The sequence below is a fragment of the Otolemur garnettii genome, unplaced genomic scaffold (assembly GCF_000181295.1).
Source record: "Otolemur garnettii isolate 467f Iridium unplaced genomic scaffold, OtoGar3 scaffold00017, whole genome shotgun sequence".
Taxonomy (NCBI): Eukaryota; Metazoa; Chordata; class Mammalia; order Primates; family Galagidae; genus Otolemur; species Otolemur garnettii.
Window position 1 is genome coordinate 17,798,598 of NW_003852412.1, and position 12,560 is coordinate 17,811,157.

General features: G+C 36.0%; 1 protein-coding gene across 2 annotated transcripts in view; it reads right to left on the bottom strand.

Moving 5' to 3' along the window:
* The window catches only part of EDIL3 (EGF like repeats and discoidin domains 3), a 430,053-nt gene that overhangs the window by 44,906 nt on the left and 372,587 nt on the right, over positions 1–12,560 (bottom strand). The window lies entirely within an intron of this gene.

The following is a 12,560-nucleotide window of genomic DNA, read 5'->3' on the forward strand; positions in this document are numbered from 1 at the left end:
TTGTTTTCATTTATGAAATATTTTGCAAGCTACACAATTCTTGGCTATCAATTTTTCTTCATAAGACTACAGATAGAACCCCCAATCTTTCTGGCTTTAAAGTTTCTGCTGAGATGTCTGCTGTTAGTCTGGTGGGTTTTTCTTTGTTAATTACTTGATGTTTTCACCTCATGCTTCATAGGAGTTCCAGTTTCATGTTGACTTTGGCCAGTATGATGACTATGCACCTTGAGGATTTTTTTTTTCTTTTGCCATGAATCTCCCAGGTATTCACAGAGTTTCTTGTACCTGGATGTTTAAACCTATAGCAAGACTAGGGAATTTTTCTTCATATATTCCCTCAAATAAGTTTTCAAAACCATTTGTTCCTTCTTCTTCTCTCTCAGGGATACCTAAGATTTCTGAGTTTGGGTGTTTTTCATAATACCCTATTTCTCAGAGACTTTGTTGATTTCTCTTGATTCTTTTCTCTTTATGTTTCACTGACTGGGTTAATGTGAAAAATGTGTCCTTCAACTTCTGAAATTCATTCTTCTGCTTGTTATAGTCTATTTTTAAAAAAATTCCACTGTGCTTTGTATTTCCCTCACTCAATTTTTGTTTCCAGAATTTCTGGGGTTTTGTTTGTTTTAATGTATCTATCTCTTCAGTAAAATATTCATTCATTTCCTGAATTACTTCTCTGGCTCTTTTGAGCTGGTTTTCTGTTTTCTATTGAATCTTTTTGGACTTCCTTATAATCTACATTTTGAATTGTTTATCTATTATTCTAGAATTTTCATTTTGGTTGGGATCCATTGCTAGAGAGAGCTGGTGTGATTCGAGTGAGGGGGAAGGTCATTTCAGTATTATTTGTTATTTACTGTAAAAATGAAATGAGAGCCAAGGCAATGAGCCAAGAAAATTAAATGAAAGCATCCAAATTGGAAAAGAACTATGCACAAATGGCACAATCCTGAATATAGAAAAATCTCAAGAAATTCTTCAAAAATTATAAGAACTAATAAACAGGTTCAGCAAGTTTGCAGGATAAACAATCCTGATACAAAAATTAACTGTATTTTTATACCCTAGTGATGAATAATCAAAAAAAACCCCTGCATTTACAGTATCATTGTAAATTTCAAAATAAGATACTTATATATAATTTCAACAAAGGAAGTGTAAGACTTATACACAAAAACTACAAAGCCTTGTTGTTAGAAATCAAGAATCATATAAATAAATGGAAAGCTATCTCATGGTCACAAATAGAGGATTTAACATTGTTAAACTGCAATATTCCCCAAACCAATCTACAGATTCAACTCAATCCCTATAAAAACTTCACTGGCTTCTGTACAGAAATTGACAAGTTGATTTTGAAACTCAGATGGAAATTCAAGAGACCAAAATAGCCTAAGTAATCTTGAAAAAGAATAATGTTCAGGGATTCTTACTTTATAATTTAAAAACTCACTACAAAGCTATAATAATCAAGATTATTGTTATTTAGAGATACATAAATACTCAAACACACACACATATATACACACATAGACTCTGTAATAAATGTGATATGATGTTACATTTGAGTATTATACTGTTCTCCATACAGACTGAAATATTTTTATGATTAAAGAATAGCAGTATATTCTGAACTCCTGGGGAGGGAATTGAATAATCTTTATATTTGTTTTTGCTTCTCAAGTATTATATGTAGGGGTATACAGTCTTTTAAAGAGTCAGTTAAAGTATTCCAATAACACTGACAGAATATATTTAAATTTGCCGTTTAATATACTCTAATAACCCTGGATCTTGAATGCAAAGTAACCAATAATTAGGCCACTTCTGAGTGATCTTTAATTCTGGTTGCTCACAATATTGCAACTTTAGGCCTTAGGAAAAGCTAATATCGCTAGTGTTTAAAATCAAAGCCCATTATTTTTTATTTTTTGCATTCAACATGACTTTTTTTTATTGGTTTTCCTTTTATTACTACAGCCGTATCGTTAACATTGAGCCATTCATTTTAAAGAAAGATTCTGTCATTTGTTAGCTGAACTTATTTCGTATAACTTGTTTTCAAATTTCTGTATGCCTGCTGCCTCTGGCATAAAATAAATATGGCAAAACATGAAATAAAATGTACACTGTAATATTTCATAAATTATATTTCAAAATTAGATTTTCCATAATGACAGATAGACTTTCACTATGGAAATTGTACATATAATTAAGTTATCACCTATAAATGTTATCATTTTTCTTATAAGTTTTAAGAAAAAAACTAACCCATGTATTTCAGAGATTTTTTTTTTAAACCATGTATAAGATTAACAAAATTTAATGGAGCTAATTTAGAAATATTTATTGGTTTCCCAGTGTGACCTCCATACCCTTCCAGCTTTTTTATATGACATGATGCCTAAGGACAAACTAGACTCTCAATAAATTTCATTTTGTCTTCATCTATCCATTTCTGAATGGGGCCAAAATTAATGTCAGTTAAGAGATCTATTTTTATATTCATTCAAAACCTATATACAAAAAGTTGTAAGCATGTCGTTAATTGATGTCTTCTCATTTCCTGAATTATTCTATAGAAAATCTTTTCAATTCCCTCTACTTCTAGTCTTTTCTTAATACTCCTGCCTTTGTTAGAATCTTGTCTGCTCTCTATCTGCTCCTCTTCCTCTCTCAGATTTTAACTCTTATTTGAAAACATACTATGAGGAGCTTATGCCTTTTTAAAGCTTTCCCTGGAATCCTCTTTAAAATGGAGTTGACTTCATTTTTGTCTCTAGAGTAATAATTATTATTATTGAATGCTTATCAGGCATTAGGAAAAAGAGTGATGATCATATTATTCATCTAATGATCCTCTGATTGTTGCTGCCCAATTTTATAATTCAGGAAGCTTCAGAGAAGCTGCGTGACTTTTTCAAGGTCGTAGGTGATGGAATCAAGATTTCCCACTAGGTTCTGATGCATGGCCTCTGTGCTGAGTTGTTCAAATAGACTCTACCAAAGATCCCCTGGTGGATGGCACACAAGTGGAACTCAAACTTTAGCCTGTGTTCTAGTTGTCAACTTGTTCACTCTTAAGTGGTTACAGTAGCTTGGAAGAAGGGCAATTATTTTTTCTAATTGTTCTTCTTAAAAGAAGGTACTTTTTTGTCATTCATTTGCTCTGAGTGGAACGCTTCCTTATAATTGCTTCAAAGGAACCATATGACTTAGTATAGGTCTTAAATTCTAGAACAAGGCTCCTCAAACTTTTTAAACAGGGGGCCAGTTCACTGTCCCTCAGACCCTTGGAGGGCCGGACTGCAGGCCCCGGGACGAGTCGGCTGCTAAGCAGGACAGGCAGCGGTGGCAAAAACACCCGGTGGGCCAGATAAATGTCCTAGGCGGGCCACATGTGGCCCGCAGGCTGTAGTTTGAGGACACCTTTTCTAGAACCTTTATTATCAACTATCATTTTATACTCTTTTTAGTAGATCTATCCATTACAGTTTGTATCACATTATGTTTGCAATAGTCTGTTTGCAAATACTTGTTATCTACTAGATTTTGTGCTCCTTGAGTCCTACCATCATACTTTTCAAATTTACTGTAAAGTCTGCATATAGTTAGGCATCCAGGATAATGCTTATTAGATAGGTGAATAGATAACATGCAAGAGACTGGGTCAGGAACAGAGACTGAGGTTTCTTTTTAAAATGTAACAGGGTCAACTTTTCTTTATAGATAAAGAACAAAGAAAAAGTATATGTAAATATTTGAAGAAATGTTTAAGTGAAGAAAAAAAAATATCCGGAGAGAAAAGACTTTAAGGGTGGAGTGTCTAGAATTTTATGTTCATACTCTATGGCACTGTGAATTTGACAGCATTATACAGTATCAACTTTGTCAAGAAAAGATTAAAGTTCATGAGAATGACTTTAATGCTTTGTCATTTATGTGGAATGAGATAAAGATTCCTTGGCTCATAGAGTAGTAATGAGAACTGAAATCCCTGGGATAATCTAATAGGTGTTTTGAACTGTTAATTCAATCCAAGTTTAAATCAAGACAAAGAGCATCAAATCATCAGCCCATGACAGCATTCAGGATTAATACATAGAGGTCAGAAATGGGTAGACAAAGGTGTAGGGATGAGCAGGGGAAAGTAGTAGAATACAAAGTCTGGTGTCATTTTGCCAAGCGAGTGTCAGAGGAATCAGGAGACTAAGGAGGCAGTACACTGGATTCTTCTAGGACTGGAAAGGTAGACCATGCCAGACTGAACTCAGCATTGGCTGAAGAGGCCAGGCCAGAGGAATGACGGACATTGAATGAGGAAGAGAGGCTTAGTCAGGGGTTAGGAAATAAGATGTTCAGACTGACCAATAACAATTTTGGAGACCCAAGGGTTACAGAAGACAGAAAATTTGTTACCGAAAGTGGCAGAAATCAGAGAAGTCCAGCAAGGCACGCTGTAGACATAGGCAGTGAAGTTGGGTGTGAGAGAGAGGGTAAGGAATGGGGACTGCCTTACCCAAGTGGTTTGGGGAATGACTGGTAGAAAACAACAAGTTAAATTTGGGAAGATAGAGAATATCATTAGAGAATCAACCGGGGACCAAATAGGGTTGTGAACACAGGAATTAAAATCTGCCTGTGGTAAGAGAGAGAAACAGCAGCAATTCTAATAATGCCTGTCTGAGTTTCTGTGACACCACTTTAAATGTCCACTGTCTCTAGAAAAAAGATTAGCTCCACAATCTGGGGGTTAATCTGCAAGTGTGCACAAGGTTCCCTCAGTTTAGGGGGTTGGGGGTTTACACAGGAAGCCAGGGACTTCATTATACTCAATTCCATTTAGGTCAACGAAGATCTGAGGGTCCTGAAGGGTGAGTGCCCCAGATGTCACCTGGTCCTGCTCTGTTCCTGGCATAAAATGCAACCCATTCATACTTAGATAGCTCTACCTCTGACAGACTAGGCACTTTGTTGATGGAGAAGGGAGAGCAGGGCTTCCCTGCATGTGTAATGCACCACAGCACTAACACAGGTAGCGCGCACGCACACACACACACACACACACTGAACATGCACAGTATGGCTTCTACATTTTTTCGATTTTTTTCATTCTTTCCTCAAGCATTCCCTCAATTCTTTCTTCTTCCATTCTAGACTAAGTAAAGGAAGAGTAGAGAAGCCTGCAGAAGACGCTTCCTGCTTGGTGTCCGTAGATTCCTTTTCATGCTAATTGTATGCTACATTCACCTGCAAGTTGATTACCCCAGAGAAAAATATCAGAAATAAATATAATTAAAATCTCTCATGACCAACAACATAAGGCATTGCACTAGGTTCTGGAGTAATGATTTCTTTGGTTTAGCAAGTTTTGCTATGGAATTCCTATAAGAAAAGTGTATATTTTTGTCTAAAATTTTGCTTTGACCAAATATTACTTAAAGCCCCTCATTCTTTGCTTTGCTTTTGATTGTAAATATGAAGTGCAAGTTTCCAGTGATGGGATTTAATTGAATTTAAATTATTTAATTGTGGTGTTTGTATGTTGGTGCAGTGCCCAGAAAGCTTTGGGAAATGAGTAAATTTTGTATACCAAAGTTATAAATAAGGGCCATGCACCCTCTGTTGTAAAATTTCATGCTAATCTCTGCTCCTGTACTCACTTATTGGTTTAAAGAAAAATACCACAACTTACCTTTTTGAAAATAAATTGAACTTGATGTTATGTTTGCCTGAACTCTCTTGCTGATTGTTTTATGTTTTATGTACCAAGCGGTTGGTGCTAGGTAAAATAATTTTTAAAATCACTATATTAATTTATACAATTTAAAATATGCTTTTCATATTTGGTGTTTATGAATAGTTTTCCATTGGTATCTTAAGTATTAGGCCTGATTTGGGTCAATCTGATACTGTCATTAATGTATATTTTTACTTTTAGAGGCAACTAAGGTTTACAGGGAAGCATAAAGTTTCACATTAAGAAGTATAGTGTTGTAATGCAAAACACGAAAATAAAACCTGGAAAACAAGGTTAATGCTACTAAAAAAAAATGAAGGAGAGATTAGGTGCCCTGATTTAGACATAAGCACATCTATAAAATGTTTAGTACCACTTAGTTTAATAAACAAACAGGATGCAATTAGCATATCACTTCAACAATAAAAACTAAAGCAATAGCTTGTACAATAAATTCCAAATAATCAAATGTAGTTAATATCTTTTATAAGTTTATAACACAGTTTCTTCCTTCTAATGTTTTATGCTATCTAACTAAAGCTAGCAGAGATAGAATTAATTCTTGAATCTGTTAGGCATTAGCTTGGTGATCTTAAGTTAAATAACGTCTCTGAACCACGGTTGTAAAATGAGAAGCATAGCTTAGAAGAAGCTTGAGGTTCCTTTCATTTGAAAATCTCTGTGCTTCACCCTGCTGCATATTAATCAATAGAAATTACCTCTGTTTCATTTGTTTTTAAACTCTGTTTGTCCAAATACCAATCCTGTAAGTCTATTGAGTATCTACTATGCACGAGGCACCCAAGTTGCTGAAGTCCCCTTGTGGCTTGGGTATAATGCGAGCAGCAGACTTGTGTATACACATATTCCAGCGCAGAGTGGGAGAGTCTTTCAGGCAAAAGAACAAAGTATTTGTGGAGTACAGAGCCTGCAGATCCCAAGCAAATCTGAACATTGAAAGATTAGCAAGAGTTGGTCAATGAAGAAACAAGGAGAAAGGCATTCTAGATCAGGAGGATTAAATTTGCAAATGCAAGCTATCTTGACAGAGCTTTACGTGTTTGGAGAAGGATAATTTCCATGTGTCCAGAGCGCAGAAAACAATAACCACGGGAGAAGGAGGCTGGGATGCAAAGTTTGAATGAATTTGTGAAGGGACTTTCTTAGTGACTCGCCATAGAAAGCAAAAAAATTTACTGTCCAAGGATCTGAGGTTTTAACTTAAATGTCCTATATTAAAAGTAAAGGGAATTAGGTTTTCATCATGTATTTCCCTTAAACAAATCTTTCAGCCTCTCTGGACTTTAAGTTCTTTGTGAAATATAATCGTAAGACTTGCCCAGACTTACCCTTTAACATTACATTTCTGTTTTTCAATCTTTTTATGTTTCTCTCTAAAACTGCGCAATCTTTAGGTGTAAATTGTTATATAACAATTCCAATGGCTTGATATATATAACAATATAACAGTTCCAAATGGCTTGATTTGTTTCAGTCTCAAATAACATAAAAGTCTATAACCAATACATAATTTGTGAGACCAGAGTTCATTCTAGTAACATTTTTATGCCTTTTTAAAAAGTAGCATGTGTTCACATGGCATGGTATAAATTTAAATATTGTGCTCTAGCCAGACTACTAAATAGTATTCTATTTTTAATTTCTGGAGACATTATCATGCTGAAATTTTACTGTTTACTATATGCAGCCAATTTTTCACCAGCATTTCTGGAGAAATGCTAGGGAGAAATTTCCTACATTACCTTTTAGGTGTGCTAGAGAGATGCAGCTGCTAAAAATCAATTTTCCATTTCTGAAAAGTGCAGATCCTTTGTGTATCTGCAGCTTATATTTCAAACAGTGTTTGCCTCTTACGGCTTCATCTTTTAAATGGGCCCTGCAACTCTGCCTCCTTGTCCATATATACGTCCGCGATATGCAGACTCATCACTTGTGTACGAATCTCCGTGTCCTTGTTACGCTGTCTGCAGATGAACAGCTACACAGTTAACCGGGTTGGAGAAAATAATGTAAAATTTTTTTTTTCATATTTATTTGGGTGAATAATATGATAGGGATTATATATACACAGGTACACGCATATGTAGGTATGGTTTATTAAGAAGCTCAAATACCACTTGTTATATTAATAATTGTCTACTGGAAAGCACAATGAAAACCAAGCTGGAGAACCAGGGCCATTCCTACAGAGCTCTCAGATACAGTATAGTCTTCTCCCTACACAGGAGTCATTTGGCTGCAATCTGCTTTTTCCCCATTGAAAATAACCCTCCTTGTTTAGAGACTACTATTTCAAATCCACACCCAACTGGTCATAAAGAAATCTCTGTAAGTTCTTTCTCATAACATAGGGTGAAAAAAAAGTAACTCAACAGCACTAAGGGAGCCAAAATCAACACAGTCGTGTGCTGACATTTCCAGTGATTTATGTGTTTATCAGACTGCTCAATAAAATAATGCGTATTTACAAAATCTACTGACACCTCAAAGAGAGCTGATCATATTTTTTCTGACTTAGGCAACTTCTTTTTGAAAGGTGAAAGCAAATCGGTTAATTTAATATTACTAAACATAAATATATTTTCATTTGAACATTTCTAAAAAATCAATTAAAACTTTGCTCCCAGAAGTGGAAGAGGAAAACAATCCTTCTTTACGGTTTCTCTGTGGATTTGGTGTCTGTCCCATTTTGCACAGAGTTCAACTGTTCTAGCCTGGAGTGAGTGGAGGAGTTCTCTCTGTCTAGCTGGCCCATGGAGAGTCAGTGAGTCCTTAGTTATTTTTTGCCTGGGTGTCTCTGGGAAATCATATGTCCTATCTAAGCTGTTTTGTCCCCTATAAAGTGGGGTTTATTGCAAGTGTCCCCGGATTCCTTATATAATTCTTTTCAGGGTCAGATGTGAGAGACAGAAAAATATTTCTGCATAGGCAAAATGCAACATGAAAATATATTTTAAAATAACATAACATAGCATAATATAATATAAACATGTTTATATTTAATCAAAAGCATGTCTGTTCCTAAAGAACAATATAAGCGGAGTTTCCTGAAATAAAATGATGCCATTATAATCACCAATAAGGATAACATTGCTCAGTCCTAAATCCAGTACTTGTTCTGCTTAGCTTTTCAGTTCTGGAACCCTCTGAAAAGGAGTATGTGAATACCACTGAAAGATTATTTCAAGGAAAAATAAAACCAAATATGAGATTTTTTTCATTGTCAAGTTGATGAGGTTACAAAGGAAGTTTAAGATTACTGACTATAATGTCTATGTACTTCAGGATAATAGAATAAATCCCTAGAAGTCCAATTATGCTTTGTCTTTACATGCTTAAACTCCTGGAGCTAACCTTATGGGGAAATATAACATTAAATGAAAATGAATTCATATAATATTAATATTAAAATGTTTTATTTGAATAAATGCTAAACAAAGGGAAGCAAACCCCCCCCCCAGCTCCTCCACCACATGCAAGAGAAGACTAGTCCCATTGGATGAAGATGTGGAATCTCTCCGACTTCCTTTTTGCACTCTCCCAACCCATCACCTCAGGTGTGAAAGCTACCTCTGTTCCCAAAGTCTAAATGTGAAGCTTTGCAAACGGTGTTACACAGGAGAGATAGTTGCCAGACAGACAAGGAACTGTAGCCAGAAAGATGTTGTGATTTCTTTCTTGCTGGTTCTGTCTTGAACCGTGCATTGTTGTTCTTTATGATTTGGGAAGGGGAAATGGAGTGTCCTCAATGCTGCTTTGGGGTTTGGTAGAATGTGTTGTAGAATCTGTCCTTTTGATGAAAAAGGACAAAGAACAGAGGAGGGCACAGGATGGCTAAAAGGACACGTCTTGTAAGAGATACCTGAATCGAGTGTGGACTTGAGGCCTGGTAAGAGCATTCGGTATGACCCCTGTGACCTCTGCTTGGCTTGTTCCAACTATTGTATGTTCCCCTTTCTTGAATGCAGATGATTTTTTTTTTCTACTCAGTAGAATACGGCAAAGATAAGACTCTACCTTAGCAGACTAGGAACTAACTGGCTTAATAAAGTGAGAGCCCACATTAAGAAGCAGGTATCTGGCAAGAAACTGTGCATGACTTCTAGGAGGGCTGACAGCTAGCAAAAAGGCTAAAAAGAAAGGAATTCTCCCAACAACATTAATGCACTAAGAAGTGAATTTCTCCCCACTGAATCTTTCTGAGGAGATACGCCCCAGTCAACAGCTCAACTGCAGCCTCTGAGACCCTGAGCAGAGGGCCTCGCTAAGCCATGCCTGGATTCCCAACTCACAGAAACTGTGCGATATTAAGTACGTACTTAATTTGCAGTAATTTGTTGCACAGCATTAAAAAATGAACACACCAGATAAGGGGAGGAAGTCGGAAAGATGGCTTGGTGAAATGGTTAGAAGTCAAGTGAGAGACAGATCTGAAGGAAACAGGAGTTGTAACATCCATGGGGAGTGGGCAGCAGACGAATGTTCTGCACTGTTTACAAAGTATAAAGACCTGTCTTTGTGGACAGAATGTAAAGCTAAAGCTTTGCTGCATAGCATGCTTGGGAATAGAAAGTCATTTGAACTTACCCTGTATTTTTCAGATTCAGAGGCTTTTCTTCCTATTAAACATTCATGTTTCTTTGCTTCTTAAATGTTATCCTTGTATTGCATATTTCATTTTCTCAGTGTTGTTTAGAATTCCTATATCAACTTGTGTACTCCTGCTTCCTTTCTTACCTGGTTGAATTGTCAGAGACTTTGTGTAATAAACACTGAGATATGACATTGGAAAAGTCCTTTTTCATAAAAGGGAAGAATATAATGAAGTAGTTAAGTTTTGTTTTAATGAGAAAAAGGTAGATGTATTTTCTGGTAACCAATCATTCTATCTTACTGTGTCTGCCTCATCGACTCACCATCTGTTTCCAAATTTCATCCAACATGTTTCTCTTCTTTAATCACACCTTTTACTTTATTCCTTTTATTTAATTTCATATGAACTTTCTGAAAGTTAACACATTCATGCTCTCATGATCATAACCTCTAGGTCATTCATCGCCAGTTAACCTTGGTTGTGATTTAAGTAACACAGGGGACCCACTATCTGGACGATTTGTTATTGATGGGGCTCAGGAAACATGGAGCTTGTATGTAATCACACGCACACCAGTACAACAGCATCTTGTAGGCTTGGCAGGGTGTTGATACTTACTTTGTCTGTTATCCCTATCACAGGCAGAGCGTGTGATTTCCTCACTGCTCTCTTTCCCCCAGCTATCTTGGTGAGTGGTACTTTTCTTCCCAAAGTTATCCATGCCAGAGTATGTGTACTCACATCCCTGGCTTCAGTAAACTGGTCCCTCTAGCACCCACTCTGCTCTCCAAGGGGTGCCATGGGGTGCTGAGAAATATAAGTCGAAAACCACCCACTATATTTGGCAAATTAGGGATTCAGATAATTTCCAGTTTGTGCTTTGCAATCTACGAGTCCACTTGTGGAGGTTTCAGAAAGCTTCAACAAGTGCAATGCACAGAGATTGAACGCAACGTAAGAAGCACGGGAGATACTGAGAACTGTCATCACTGAGCTACGTTTCTAGGTGGAAATTCTTAAAATGGATCTACAAAACCTAAAAGTGGACTTTGGGTAACTCCAACCCCATTGATGACGGCAAAAACTGAAAAAGCATAACAACTGTGTTCAGAAGTCTACTTTATGATTTCCTTAGATTAAAAATTTGTGCTTCTAGGCGGCACCTGTGGCTGAAAATAGTAGGGCGCTGGCCCATAACCCAGCAGCCCCAGCCAAAAACTGCAGTAAAAAAAAAATTGTGTTTCTTCCACAGACCCCCATGAAGAGAAATACTGATCTGGTAATTATCAGGTTTATTTAGAAAATATGTACCAGGAACCTTGATAACTAAAACTAAATGTTCTCTTAATTTTTAAAAGCATCTACATAATACATGGCCTGTCATAATCACATCAATGAATGACTCAAAACACCGCCAACTAGATGCCGATGAACAAAGCCACAACCACACCCACGGTACATCTTACAAGGGTACATGTGAAATTTACTAGGTGTAGAATATCAATGTCTTAACACAATAACTAAGAAAACGCCATCAAGGCTATGTTAACCAGTTTGATGAAAATATTTCAGATTGTATATAAAACCAGTACACTGTACCCCATGATAGCATTAATGAACACAGCTATGATTTAATACAAAAAAAAAGCCACAAGGAAGAGGTGGCGCCTGGTAAATAAACATCTAGAAAAAAAGGTTTATATAAGTTTCTAAAGCTTAAAATAAGCTTATTATTGGATTATTAAAATTATGTTCTTAGTCAATTCCAGCTACTGAGATATCTGCACATATTTTAGCATTTTACTATTTATTCTAAACAAACACAGGTTGAAGTAATGAGAGATATTTTACATGAATCTATTAACTTTACATTATAGAAGTATTACTATATCTAATGCTATCTTATGCTATATTCTGAAGATTATAACCATAGAATATTTTTTTTGCACCAAACACAATCACATTTTTTTAAAGCAAATGAGAAAGACTCAGTTTACCAGCTTTACTTTTTAAACCTAAGCTCAACATTACATATTTAAAAAACTGTCAAACTTCTAAGATGCCAGCATTCATGCATAATTAGAAAACATCCTTAATTTATAGTTAATCAGAAATGTGTTACCGTTAACGTGTTAATATCTTTCCCTACTAAATCCTGAAAAAAACTGAAATTATTTCTGTGGAGGATTCACCCTGCAA